This window comes from Oncorhynchus keta, chromosome 4, assembly GCF_023373465.1.
Source record: "Oncorhynchus keta strain PuntledgeMale-10-30-2019 chromosome 4, Oket_V2, whole genome shotgun sequence".
NCBI classification, from domain to species: Eukaryota; Metazoa; Chordata; class Actinopteri; order Salmoniformes; family Salmonidae; genus Oncorhynchus; species Oncorhynchus keta.
In genome coordinates this window covers 87,543,972-87,557,889 of record NC_068424.1, presented here as the reverse complement: position 1 = coordinate 87,557,889, position 13,918 = coordinate 87,543,972, and the positions used below count along the sequence as shown (strand labels likewise).

Below are 13,918 nucleotides of genomic sequence, written 5' to 3'. Positions count from 1 at the left end.
AATGCTAACCTCCCCTGTTATTGTAATGGTGAGAGGTTAGCATGTCTTGGGGTATGATATAAAATGCTAACTTCCCCTGTTATTGTAATGGTGAGAGGTTAGCATGTCTTGGGGTATGATATAAAATGCTAACTTCCCCTGTTATTGTAATGGTGAGAGGTTAGCATGTCTTGGGGTATGATATAAAATGCTAACTTCGAAGATACATCATGCAGTAGTGTAACTCTACACTTGAGACAGACCAAGTGGCACAAAAGTAAACCTTGCATTTTGAGGTTTAAAATACACCTCTGGTGGCCAAGTTGACATATTCTTTAGAATTTTTTTAGAAATGCCGATATAACGTCTAAGATCTTTGATAGGCTGATTTGTTTCAGGAAATAATCTCTGCCACCTGCTCAGGTTAGCATATGGCTAAATGTGGCAGGTTATTTAAAGGAAACAGCTAACATGAGCATTTTATCACATGCAATTACGTCAATGATTTGAATTGGCTGATGCGCATTTTGAGACAGAGAAAAAGTTCAAACTTAAATGTAAACTTTTTCTAATGTTCGCAAGTATGAACTCTATAGGTTTAGAAATACATTTAATGACCATTCTTTAGTAGTCCTCTGCAGTGATGCTGTGGGTCTGTATTGTGCCAACAAACACTACGGCTGCATCACAAATGATAATCAATTCCCTTTACGGTGCACTACTTTAGACCAGGACCTGTGGGGAAAAGGGTGAGGTTTGGGATGTTACTACTACTACTGGTGGTGCTGAGTCTGAGACAAAGGGCGGTTGTCCATCCATCAGTTAGATTTCATTATGAAGACAGATGGCTGGAACCCTATGGAGAGGGAGCCAGCCTTTTGTGTACAGTAGGGATAGAGGTAGGGTTGGTTAGGGTTCTACACAGCAGCATTTCTCCATCACCTCCTTGACAACAGGGTTACTATTTACAGGAGGTGCTGCTGGTATTATTGACCAAATTAACGGCCATGTACAGATTATTATCATTGGGCTATAACCTGTGCTCCTCTGTCCTGATTTTGTTTTAATTAATTTATACGGAATTGTTTAGGCTATTTCACTACCACGAGAAGATAAAGCTATAAAATTAAAGTTGGACGCAGAGATCTGTCGGATCTGTCCTAGCCTCTGATTGGTTGTCCCAGTAGAGTTCCCAGTCCGTGAACACGACTATAAAACCCTGCGCTGTCCCCCCTCTGCGCCAGAGCGCATCAGACCGTTGTGAAATAGAGAGTGAGACTATAGAGATGTTGTGCATCAGTTAAGCACGAGGTCAGTTAATTGAAACAGCTAAACCCAAACCCACACAGTTTTGTTAATTTGACTGAAGACTGACAGATCTAACGGACATATTTAATGGTTATTATATTCTCTCCCTACTGGACTATTTTATTGGACTAATAACACTAAAATACTCCACCACAACTCGGTATCATCCCACGGCAAGGCAGTATCATCCCAGCGGCAAGGGGGTATCATCCCACGGCAAGGCGGTATATTCCCAGCGGCAAGGTGAGATTCTAACGGGACTCTGCATCTTTATAGTGGACCCATCAACTTCTGGAATCAGAGTTTGATTTGATAGGATTAGATTATTTAATTAGAATTGGAAGTGAGCTTCCGTTGTATGGAGAGATGATGACGCACGGCTTTCCTGTTGCGCGCTGTGGAATATGGAATATATCAGGAATCACACGACATTTATCAACGCCGTCGCTTCTTCTAAAAAACACATCTTACTTTTTCTTTGAATTGATAAATACCTCAATGCCATTAATGATAAAGAGTGGAACGAGTATTTGTTTATCCATCTCTTTTACCGATAAAAACATCTAAACGTTTGAGAATAACAGAATAGGCTCTGACTTGAGTGAACAATCGTTGGTGCACTTTGGAAGGTAATCAAATGTTTTTATATGTTGACTGATTAGTAAAGAAGAAAATAAATATATTTCCAAAAAGTTAGCATGGAGTTGGAAACACAATATTATATTTGGACACTTACAGTAGAGTTTTTACAGTATGCCTATACAGTAGCCTACAGGGCAGGAGGATAACTTACTATTGACTGGATGGCCTGAGTTTGAGGGACATGTGACTGATGACAGAAGGATGGATGGAAAGACATCAGAATGCTGCATGCAGAGAAACATGGAATATAATTACTATTGCAGTATTTACAGTAAGCATAGTTTATATAGTATATTAACACACAAAGCCTGACGCAACAGATTATTACAGTATAATGTCATGGTTGCTTTTTTTTACAGCCGATTCAATAATTATAATAATAGTATTTCATTTGTAAAGCGCATTTCCTATGCTCAATGGCATACCATGTATAGGGATATTCTAAGTCCTATTCATTGGTTAACTCTGTGTGTATTTAGGAGGGGGATTCAAATAGAAGTTTGTTTTTACACTTCCAGGAGATGATGCTTTATGCTGCTGTTGACCGACGGGTCTGATAGAAGTCTTATAACGGGATTGGAGTGTTTCTAATTGCATTTATATAAGATAAACTACATGGAAATGTTTAAACCGTTTTCAACAACTTTGACAACATTTTAGTACATATGGAGCACGAAAAAGCACCCTGCTGAAAAATCTGATTAGCATAATTTACTGTCTTTCCCATACACTAGTTAATTGATTAGCATAATTTACGGTCTTTCCCATACACTAGTTAATTGATTAGCATAATTTACGGTCCTTCCCATACACTAGTTAATTGATTAGCATAATTTACGGTCCTTCCCATACACTAGTTAATTGATTAGCATAATTTACGGTCCTTCCCATACACTAGTTAATTGATTAGCATAATTTACGGTCCTTCCCACACACGAGTTAATTGATTAGCATAATTTACAGTCCTTCCCACACACTAGTTAATTGATTAGCATAATTTACGGTCTTTCCCATACACTAGTTAATTCATTAGCATAATTTACGGTCCTTCCCATACACTAGTTAATTGATTAGCATAATTTACGGTCCTTCCCACACACTAGTTAATTGATTAGCATAATTTCCTGTCCTTCCCATACACTAGTTAATTGATTAGCATAATTTACGGTCCTTCCCACACACTAGTTAATTGATTAGCATAATTTACGGTCCTTCCCACACACTAGTTAATTGATTAGCATAATTTACTGTCCTTCCCATACACTAGTTAATTGATTAGCATAATTTACGGTCCTTCCCACACACTAGTTAATTGATTAGCATAATTTACGGTCCTTCCCACACACTAGTTAATTGATTAGCATAATTTACGGTCCTTCCCATACACTAGTTAATTGATTAGCATAATTTACGGTCCTTCCCACACACTAGTTAATTGATTAGCATAATTTACGGTCCTTCCCACACACTAGTTAATTGATTAGCATAATTTACGGTCCTTCCCACACACTACTTAATTGATTAGCATAATTTACAGTCCTTCCCACACACTAGTTAATTGATTAGCATAATTTACGGTCCTTCCCATACACTAGTTAATTGATTAGCATAATTTACAGTCCTTCCCATACACAAGTTAATTGATTAGCATAATTTACGGTCCTTCCCACACACTAGTTAATTGATTAGCATAATTTACGGTCCTTCCCATACACTAGTTAATTGATTAGCATAATTTACTGTCCTTCCCATACACTAGTTAATTGATTAGCATAATTTACGGTCCTTCCCACACACTAGTTAATTGATTAGCATAATTTACGGTCCTTCCCACACACTAGTTAATTGATTAGCATAATTTACGGTCCTTCCCACACACTAGTTAATTGATTAGCATAATTTACGGTCCTTCCCACACACTAGTTAATTGATTAGCATAATTTACGGTCCTTCCCACACACTAGTTAATTGATTAGCATAATTTACGGTCCTTCCCACACACTAGTTAATTGATTAGCATAATTTACGGTCCTTCCCACACACTAGTTAATTGATTAGCATAATTTACGGTCCTTCCCACACACTAGTTAATTGCCAAATGCGTGCACAAGAGATGACACACATAGACACATGCCATATTTTTAAATAGTTAGTTACCTTGGAACCTTGCACACAGACACATGCCATATTTTTAAATAGTTTGTTGACTGGTATACCTCATGTGGTTAAATTGTGGTGATGTCGAGGGAATCAGGGTTAAGGTAGGGTTAGTTAGGGTTGTGGCTTAGTTAGGGTTATGGTTATGGGTTTGGGTTAGCAAGGGTATTGGTTAATGGTTAGAGGTAGTGAGGATCTTGGTTATGGGTCAGAGATAGTTAGCATATTGGATATGGGTTAGATGTAGTTAGGGTCTTGGTTATGGGTTAGATGTAGTTAGGGTCTTGGTTATGGGTTAGAGGTAGTTAGGGTTATGTTTAGAGGTGGTTAGGGTCTTGGTTATGGTTAGAGGTAGTTAGGTTCTTGGTTATGTCTTCGAGGTAGTTAGGGTCTTGGTTATGGTTAGAGGTAGTTCGGGTCTTGGTTATGGGAAAGAGGTAGTTAGGGTCTTGGTGATGGGTTAGAGGTAGTTAGGGTCTTGGTTGTGGGTAAGAGATAGTTAGGGACTTATAGGTTAGACTTAGTTAGGGTTATGGGTTAGAAGTAGTTAGACCTTGTTTATGTGTGTCAGGTAATTAGGATTTTGGCTATGGGTAAGAGGTAGTTAGGATATTGGTTATGGGTTAGAGTTAGTTGGAGTCTTGGTTACAGTTTAGAAGGAGTTAAGGTCATGGTTATGGGTTAGAGGTAGTTAAGGTCTTGGTTACGGGTTATAGGGAGTTAGGGTATTGGTTACGGGTTAGAAGGAGTTAAGGTCATGGTTATGGGTTAGAGGTAGTTAAGGTCTTGATTACGGGTTATAGGTAGTTAGGGTTTTGGTTATGGGTTACAGGTAGCTTGGGTCTTGGTTATGGGTTAGATGTAATTAGGATCTTGGTTATAGGTTATAGGTAGTTAGGATCTTGGTTATGGGTTATAGGTAGTCAGACCTTGGTTATGTGTTTCAGGTAATTACGAAATTGGCTATTTGTAAGAGGTAGTTAGGTTATTGGTTATGGGTTACAGGTAGTTAGGGTCTTGGTTATGGGTTAGAAGTTGTTAGGGTTTTGGTTATGGGTTAGAAGTTGCTAGGGTTTTGGTTATGGGATATAGGTAGTTAGGATCTTGGTTATGGGTTAGAGGTAGTTAGGGTCATGATTATGGGTTAGAGATAGTTAGGGTCTTGGTTATGGGTTAGAGGTAGTTAGGGTCTTGGTTATGGGTTAGAGGTAGTTAGGGTCTTGGTTATGGGTTAGATGTAATTAGGATCTTGGTTATGGGTTAGAGGTTGTTTGGGTCTTGGTTATGGGTTACAGGTAGTTAGGGTCTTGGTTATGGGTTAGAAGTTGTTAGGGTTTTGGTTATGGGTTAGAAGTTGTTAGGGTTTTGGTTATGGGTTATAGGTAGTTAGGATCTTGGTTATGGGTTAGAGGTAGTTAGGGTCATGATTATGGGTTAGAGATAGTTAGGATATTGGTTATGGCTTACAGGTAGTTAGGGTCTTGGTTATGGGTGAGAAGTTGTTAGGGTTTTGGTTATGGGTTAGAACATTTACATTTAAGTCATTTAGCAGACGCTCTTATCCAGAGCGACTTACAAATTGGTGCATTCACCTTATGACATCCAGTAGAATAGTCACTTTACAATAGTGCATCTAAATCTTAAAGGGGGGTGAGAAGGATTACTTATCCTATCCTAGGTATTCCTTAAAGAGGTGGGGTTTCAGGTGTCTCCGGAAGGTGGTGATTGACTCCGCTGTCCTGGCGTCGTGAGGGAGTTTGTTCCACCATTGGGGGCCAGAGCAGCGAACAGTTTTGACTGGGCTGAGCGGGAACTGTACTTCCTCAGTGGTAGGGAGGCGAGCAGGCCAGAGGTGGATGAACGCAGTGCCCTTGTTTGGGTGTAGGGCCTGATCAGAGCCTGGAGGTACTGAGGTGCCGTTCCCCTCACAGCTCCGTAGGCAAGCACCATGGTCTTGTAGCGGATGCGAGCTTCAACTGGAAGCCAGTGGAGAGAGCGGAGGAGCGGGGTGACGTGAGAGAACTTGGGAAGGTTGAACACCAGACGGGCTGCGGCGTTCTGGATGAGTTGTAGGGGTTTAATGGCACAGGCAGGGAGCCCAGCCAACAGCGAGTTGCAGTAATCCAGACGGGAGATGACAAGTGCCTGGATTAGGACCTGCGCCGCTTCCTGTGTGAGGCAGGGTCGTACTCTGCGGATGTTGTAGAGCATGAACCTACAGGAACGGGCCACCGCCTTGATGTTAGTTGAGAACGACAGGGTGTTTTCCAGGATCACGCCAAGGTTCTTAGCGCTCTGGGAGGAGGACACAATGGAGTTGTCAACCGTGATGGCGAGATCATGGAACGGGCAGTCCTTCCCCGGGAGGAAGAGCAGCTCCGTCTTGCCGAGGTTCAGCTTGAGGTGGTGATCCGTCATCCACACTGATATGTCTGCCAGACATGCAGAGATGCGATTCGCTACCTGGTCATCAGAAGGGGGAAAGGAGAAGATTAATTGTGTGTCGTCTGCATAGCAATGAAGTTGTTAGTGTTTTGGTTATGGGTTATAGGTAGTTAGGATCTTGGTTATGGGTTAGAGGTAGTTAGGGTCTTGGTTATGGGTTAGAGGTTGTTAGGGTCTTGGTTATGGGTTAGAGGTAGTTAGACCTTGTTTATGTGTTTCAGGTAATTACGATCTTGGCTATGGGTAAGAAGTTGTTAGGATATTGGTTATGGTTTACAGGTAGTTAGGGTCTTGGTTATGGGTTAGAGGTAGTTAGGGTCTTGGTTATGGGTTAGAGGTAGTTAGGGTCTTGGTTGTAGGTTAGAGGTAGTTAGGGTCTTGGTTATGGGTTAGAGGTAGTTAGGGTCTTGGTAATGGGTAAGAGATAGTTAGGGGCTTGCTTATAGGTTAGACTTAGTTAGGGTTATGGGTTAGAAGTAGTTAGACCTTGTTTAGGGTCTTGGTTATGGGTTATAGGTAGTTAGGGTCTTGGTTATGGGTTAGATGTAATCAGGATCTTGGTTATGGGTTAGAGGTTGTTTGGGTCTTGGTTATGGGTTATAGGTAGTTAGGGTTTTGGTTACAGGTTATCTGTAGTTAGGGTCTTGGTTATGGGTTAGAGGTCGTTAGGGTCTTGGTGATAGTTTATAGGTAGTTCGGATCTTGGTTATGGGTTAGAGGCAGTTAGACCTTGTTTATGTGTTTCAGGTAATTACGATCTTGGCAATGGGTAAGAGGTAGTTAGGATATTGGTTATGGTTTACAGGTAGTTAGGGTCTTGGTTATGGGTTACAGGTAGTTATAGTCTTGGTTATGGGTTAGAGGTAGTTTGGGACTTGGTTATAGGTTAGAGGTAGTTAGGGTCTTGGTTATGGGTTATAGGTAGTTAGGATGTTGGTTATGGGTTAGATGTAATTAGTCCGTTCCGCTCTGACATCGCTCATCCATATGTATATAGTCTTAATTCATTCCTACTTAGATTTTTGGGTATATGTTGTGTAATTTGTTATATATTACTTGTTAGATATTACTGCACTGTCAGATATAGAAGCACAAGCATTTCGCTACACCTGCAATAACATCTGCTATCCATGTGTACAGTGGGGCAAAAAAGTATTTAGTCAGCCACCAATTGTGAAAGTTCTCCCACTTAAAAATATGAGAGAGGCCTGTAATTTTCATCATTGGTACACTTCAACTATGACAGACAAAATGAGAAGAAATAAAATCCAGAAAATCACATTGTAGGATTTTCTATGAATATAGTTAGGATATTATTTGCAAATTCGATCATGTTCGAAGAGGAGGAAAACCCTTACAGAATCACCCACCAACCAAGGACGCACTCCCCACATCTGCCGGGCTAGGATGAAGATCCAGCCAGGGCGGATGGTGCCAGCCCTGCTCTCAAGATCTCCAGTACGCCTTCACTGTCCGGTCCATCCAGTGCCACCTCCACGCACCAGCCCTCCGGTGGCAGCCCCCCACACGGGGCTGTCTCTTCGTCCTTTGTCTACAGGTGCTCCCGCCTGTCCAGCGCTGGTAGAGCCTTCCTCCTCTCCAGCGCCGCCAGATTCTCCCGTCTCTCCAGAGCTGCTGGAGTCTCTCGTCTGTCCAGAGCTGCTAGAGTGTCCCGCCTGTCCAGAGCCGCTAAAGTCTCCCGTCTCTCCAGAGCTGCTAGAGTCTCCTGTCTCTCCAGAGCTGCTAGAGTCTCCTGTTTCTCCAGAGCTGCTAGAGTGTCCCGCCTGTCAAGAGCTGCTAGAGTCTCCCGCCTGTCCAGAGCTGCTAGAGTCTCCCGCCTGTCCAGAGCTGCTAGAGTGTCCCGCCTGTCAAGAGCTGCTAGAGTCTCCCGCCTGTCCAGAGCTGCTAGAGTCTCCCGCCTGTCCAGAGCTTCTAGTCTCCCGCCTGTCCAGAGCTGCTAGTCTCCCACCTGTCCAGAGCTGCTAGTCTCCCGCCTGTCCAGAGCTGCTAGAGTCTCCCGTCTCTCCAGAGCTGCTAGGGTCTCCTGTCTCTCCAGAGCTGCTAGGGTCTCCTGTCTCTCCAGAGCTGCTAGAGTCTCCTGTCTCTCCAGAGCTGCTAGTCTCCCGCCTGTCCAGAGCTGCTAGAGTCTCCCGTCTCTCCAGAGCTGCTAGGGTCTCCTGTCTCTCCAGAGCTGCTAGAGTCTCCTGTCTCTCCAGAGCTGCTAGAGTCTCCTGTCTCTCCAGAGCTGCTAGAATCTCCCGTATGTCATGAGCCGCCAGAGCCGCAAGTCTGTCATGAGCCTCCAGAGCCGCCAGTCAGCTTGGAGCCCCCAGAGCCACCAGTCAGCCAGGAGCTGCCAGAGCCATCAACCAGCCTGAGCTACCCCTCAGTCCTGAGCTACCCCTCAGTCCTGAGCTACCCCTCAGTCCTGAGCTACCCCTCAGTCCTGAGCTACCCCTCAGTCCTGAGCTACCCCTCAGTCCTGAGCTACCTCTCAGTCCTGAGCTACCTCTCAGTCCTGAGCTACCTCTCAGTCCTGAGCTACCTCTCAGTCCTGAGCTACCTCTCAGTCCTGAGCTACCCCTCAGTCCTGAGCTACCTCTCAGTCCTGAGCTACCTCTCAGTCCTGAGCTACCTCTCAGTCCTGAGCTACCTCTCAGTCCTGAGCTACCCCTCAGTCCTGAGCTACCTCTCAGTCCTGAGCTACCTCTCAGTCCTGAGCTACCCCTCAGTCCTGAGCTACCTCTCAGTCCTGAGCTACCTCTCAGTCCTGAGCTACCCCTCAGTCCTGAGCTACCTCTCAGTCCTGAGCTACCTCTCAGTCCTGAGCTACCTCTCAGTCCTGAGCTACCCCTCAGTCCTGAGCTACCCCTCAGTCCTGAGCTACCCCTCAGTCCTGAGCTACCTCTCAGTCCTGAGCTACCTCTCAGTCCTGAGCTACCTCTCAGTCCTGAGCTACCCCTCAGTCCTGAGCTACCTCTCAGTCCTGAGCTACCCCTCAGTCCTGAGCTACCCCTCAGTCCTGAGCTACCTCTCAGTCCTGAGCTACCCCTCAGTCCTGAGCTACCCCTCAGTCCTGAGCTACCTCTCAGTCCTGAGCTACCTCTCAGTCCTGAGCTACCTCTCAGTCCTGAGCTACCTCTCAGTCCTGAGCTACCTCTCAGTCCTGAGCTACCTCTCAGTCCTGAGCTACCTCTCAGTCCTGAGCTACCTCTCAGTCCTGAGCTACCTCTCAGTCCTGAGCTACCTCTCAGTCCTGAGCTCCCTCTCAGTCCTGAGCTACCTCTCAGTCCTGAGCTACCTCTCAGTCCTGAGCTACCTCTCAGTCCTGAGCTACCCCTCAGTCCTGATCTACCCCTCAGTCCTGAGCTACCCCTCAGTCCTGAGCTACCCCTCAGTCCTGAGCTACCCCTCAGTCCTGAGCTACCTCTCAGTCCTGAGCTACCTCTCAGTCCTGAGCTACCCCTCAGTCCTGAGCTACCTCTCAGTCCTGAGCTACCCCTCAGTCCTGAGCTACCTCTCAGTCCTGAGCTACCTCTCAGTCCTGAGTTACCTCTCAGTCCTGAGCTACCTCTCAGTCCTGAGCTACCTCTCAGTCCTGAGCTACCTCTACCTCTCAGTCCTGAACTACCTCTCAGTCCTGAGCTACCTCTCAGTTCTGAGCTACCTCTCAGTCCTGTGGGCCTATTTATTAGTGTTCCCAGGTCAGGGTCGGTGTTCCTAGGAGGTCACAGAGGCGGACTAAGACTATGGTGGAGTGGGGTCCACGTCCAGCGACAGAGCCGCCACCGTGGACAGATGCCCACCCAGACCCTCCCCTATAGGTTCAGGTTTTGCGGCCGGATTGGGGGTACTGTCACGTTCTGTTCTTGTGTTATTTGTTTGTTTTAGTTGGTCAGGACGTGAGTTGGGTGGACATTCTATGTTCTGTGTTTCTAGGTTGGTTTTCTGTGTTCGGCCTAGTATGGTTCTCAATCAAGTGGCAAGTGTCGTTAGTTGTCTCTGATTGAGAATCATACTGAGGTAGCCTGGGTTTCACTGTTGTTTTGTGGGTGATTGTTTCTGTGTCTGTGTTTGTTCGCCACACGGTACTGTTTCAGTTTTGTTCACGTTTATTGTTTTGTATTCATTGAGTGTTCAGTTTATGTTTTTAAATAAACTTCCATGGACACTTACCACGCCGCATCTTGGTCCGAACCTTGCTACACCTCCTCTTCGCTCTTCACCGTTTGTTTTCAGGAAGGCAGTGAATTGCTGCGCATCAACTTTTTCTAAAACATTTGAGAGGAATGGAAGATTCGATATTGGCCGATTGTTTATATTTTCTGGGTCAAGGTTTGGCTTTTTCAAGAGAGGCTTTATTACTGCCACTTTTAGTGAGTTTGGTACACATCCGGTGGATAGAGAGCCGTTTATTATGTTCAACATAGGAGGGCCAAGCACAGGAAGCAGCTCTTTCAGTAGTTTAGTTGGAATAGGGTCCAATATGCAGCTTGAAGGTTTAGAGGCCATGATTATTTTCATCATTGTGTCAAGAGATATAGTACTAAAACACTTGAGCGTCTCTCTTGATCCTAGGTTCTGGCAGAGTTGTGCAGACTCAGCACAACTGAGCTTTGAAGGAATACGCAGATTTAAAGAGGAGCCCGTAATTTGCTTTCTAATAATCATGATCTTTTCCTCAAAGATGTTCATGAATTTATTACTGCTGAAGTGAAATCCATCCTCACTTGGGGAATGCTGCTTTTTAGTTCGCTTTGCGACAGTATCAAAAATACATTTTGGATTGTTCTTATGTTCCTCAATTAAGTTAAAAATAGGATGATGGAGCAGCAGTAATGGCTCTTCGATACGGCACGGTACTGTCTTTCCAAGCTAGTCGGAAGACTTCCAGTTTGGTGTAGCAGCAGTAAGGGCTCTTCGATACGGCACGGTACTGTCTTTCCAAGCTAGTCGGAAGACTTCCAGTTTGGTGTAGCAGCAGTAAGGGCTCTTCGATACGGCACGGTACTGTCTTTCCAAGCTAGTCGGAAGACTTCCAGTTTGGTGTAGCAGCAGTAAGGGCTCTTCGATACTGCACGGTACTGTCTTTCCAAGCTAGTCGGAAGACTTCCAGTTTGGTGTAGCAGCAGTAAGGGCTCTTCGATACGGCACGGTACTGTCTTTCCAAGCTAGTCGGAAGACTTCCAGTTTGGTGGAGCAGCAGTCAGGGCTCTTCGATACTGCACGGTACTGTCTTTCCAAGCTAGTCGGAAGACTTCCAGTTTGGTGTGGCACCATTTCCGTTCCAAGTTTCTGGAAACTCAATGAGGAACGCCGTATATGGGCCAGGAGGCCTGTAAACAGTAGCTATAAAAAGTGATTGAGTAGGCTGCATAGATTTCATGACTAGAAGCTGAAAAGACGAAAACGTTTTAAAAAAAATTGTAAATTGAAATTTGCTATTGTAAATGTTAGCAACACCTCCGCCTTTGCGGGATGCACGGGGGGATATGGTCACTAGTGTAGCCAGGAGGTGAGGCCTCATTTAACACAGTAAATTCATCAGGCTTAAGCCATGTTTCAGTCAGGCCAATCACATCAAGATTATGATCAGTGATTAGTTCATTGACTCTAACATTAAGTAGCCCTATTTTGAGATGTGAGGTATCATGATCTCTTTCAATAATGACAGGAATGGAGGAGGTCTTTATCCTAGTGAGATTGCTAAGGCGAACACCGCCATGTTTAGTTTTGCCCAACCCAGGTCGAGGCACAGACACGGTCTCAATGGGGATAGCTGAGCTGACTACACTGACTGTGCTAGTGGCAGACTCCACTAAGCTTGCAGGCTGTGCTTGTGAAGCATGCGTAGCAGGAATACATTGCCAAGGACTAGGTGTACACAATTGGTTGCTCTTGATGAACACTGCTCTGTCCCACAGACCCGTTGCTAAGTTGGAGTCTACTGTTGATGCAACACTAAGGCTACAGACGAAGATGAACAACAGTGTTTCTCCCAAGTGGTTAGGGGTTAGAGGATGGTTGGGTTAGTGTTAGGGTTAGGTTAGGGGTTAGAGGAGGGTTGGGTTAGTGTTAGGGTTAGGTTAGGGGTTAGAGGAGGGTTGGGTTAGTGTTAGGGTTAGGTTAGGGGTTAGAGGAGGGTTGGGTTAGTGTTAGGGTTAGGTTAGGGGTTAGAGGAGGGTTGGGTTAGTGTTAGGGTTAGGTTAGGGGTTAGAGGAGGGTTGGGTTAGTGTTAGGGTTAGGTTAGGGGTAGAAGAGGAGGGTTGGGTTAGTGTTAGGGTTAGGAGGTTAGGGGTTAGAGGAGGGTTGGGTTAGTGTTAGGGTTAGGTTAGGGGTTAGAGGAGGGTTGGGTTAGTGTTAGGGTTAGGTTAGGGGTTAGAGGAGGGTTGGGTTAGTGTTAGGGTTAGGTTAGGGGTTAGAGGAGGGTTGGGTTAGTGTTAAGTTAGGGGCTAGAGGAGGGTTGGGTTAGTGTTAGGGTTAGGTTAGGGGTTAGAGGAGGGTTGGGTTAGTGTTAGGGTTAGGTTAGGGGTTAGAGGAGGGTTGGGTTAGTGTTAGGGTTAGGTTAGGGGTTAGAGGAGGGTTGGGTTAGTGTTAGGGTTAGGTTAGGGGTTAGAGGAGGGTTGGGTTAGTGTTAGGGTTAGGTTAGGGGTTAGAGGAGGGTTGGGTTAGTGTTAGGGTTAGGTTAGGGGTTAGAGGAGGGTTGGGTTAGTGTTAGGTTAGTGTTGGGAGGGGGGTTAGAGGAGGGTTGGGTTAGTGTTAGGTTAGGTTAGGGGTTAGAGGAGGGTTGGGTTAGTGTTAGGGTTAGGTTAGGGGTTAGAGGAGGGTTGGGTTAGTGTTAGGGTTAGGTTAGGGGTTAGAGGAGGGTTGGGTTAGTGTTAGGGTTAGGTTAGGGGTTAGAGGAGGGTTGGGTTAGTGTTAGGGTTAGGTTAGGGGTTAGAGGAGGGTTGGGTTAGTGTTAGGGTTAGGTTAGGGGTTAGAGGAGGGTTGGGTTAGTGTTAGGGTTAGTGTTAGGGTTCGGTTAGGGTTAGAGGAGGGTTGGGTTAGTGTTAGGGTTAGGTTAGGGGTTAGAGGAGGGTTGGGTTAGTGTTAGGGTTAGGTTAGGGGTTAGAGGAGGGTTGGGTTAGTGTTAGGGTTAGGTTAGGGGTTAGAGGAGGGTTGGGTTAGTGTTAGGGTTAGGGGTTAGAGGAGGGTTGGGTTAGTGTTAGGGTTAGGTTAGGGGTTAGAGGAAGGTTGGGTTAGTGTTAGGGTTAGGTTAGGGGTTAGAGGAGGGTTGGGTTAGTGTTAGGGTTAGGTTAGGGGTTAGAGGAGGGTTGGGTTAGTGTTAGGGTTAGGTTAGGGGTTAGAGGAAGGTTGGGTTAGTGTTAGGGTTAGGTTAGGGGTTAGA

At 45.2% G+C, this 13,918-nt stretch overlaps 1 protein-coding gene across 2 annotated transcripts in view; it reads left to right on the top strand.

Moving 5' to 3' along the window:
• The first annotated feature begins 1,233 nt into the window (after positions 1–1,233).
• Positions 1,234–13,918, top strand: part of LOC127929794 (endothelin receptor type B-like) — a 57,676-nt gene continuing 44,991 nt past the window's right edge. The window contains exon 1 of one of the 2 annotated variants that reach the window (XM_052518164.1): positions 1,234–1,530. The gene's annotated coding sequence lies outside the window, so the exon portion shown is untranslated. Of the gene's footprint in view, positions 1,531–1,709; positions 1,917–13,918 lie in introns of those variants that run through there. The other variant, XM_052518165.1, reaches the window with a different exon arrangement.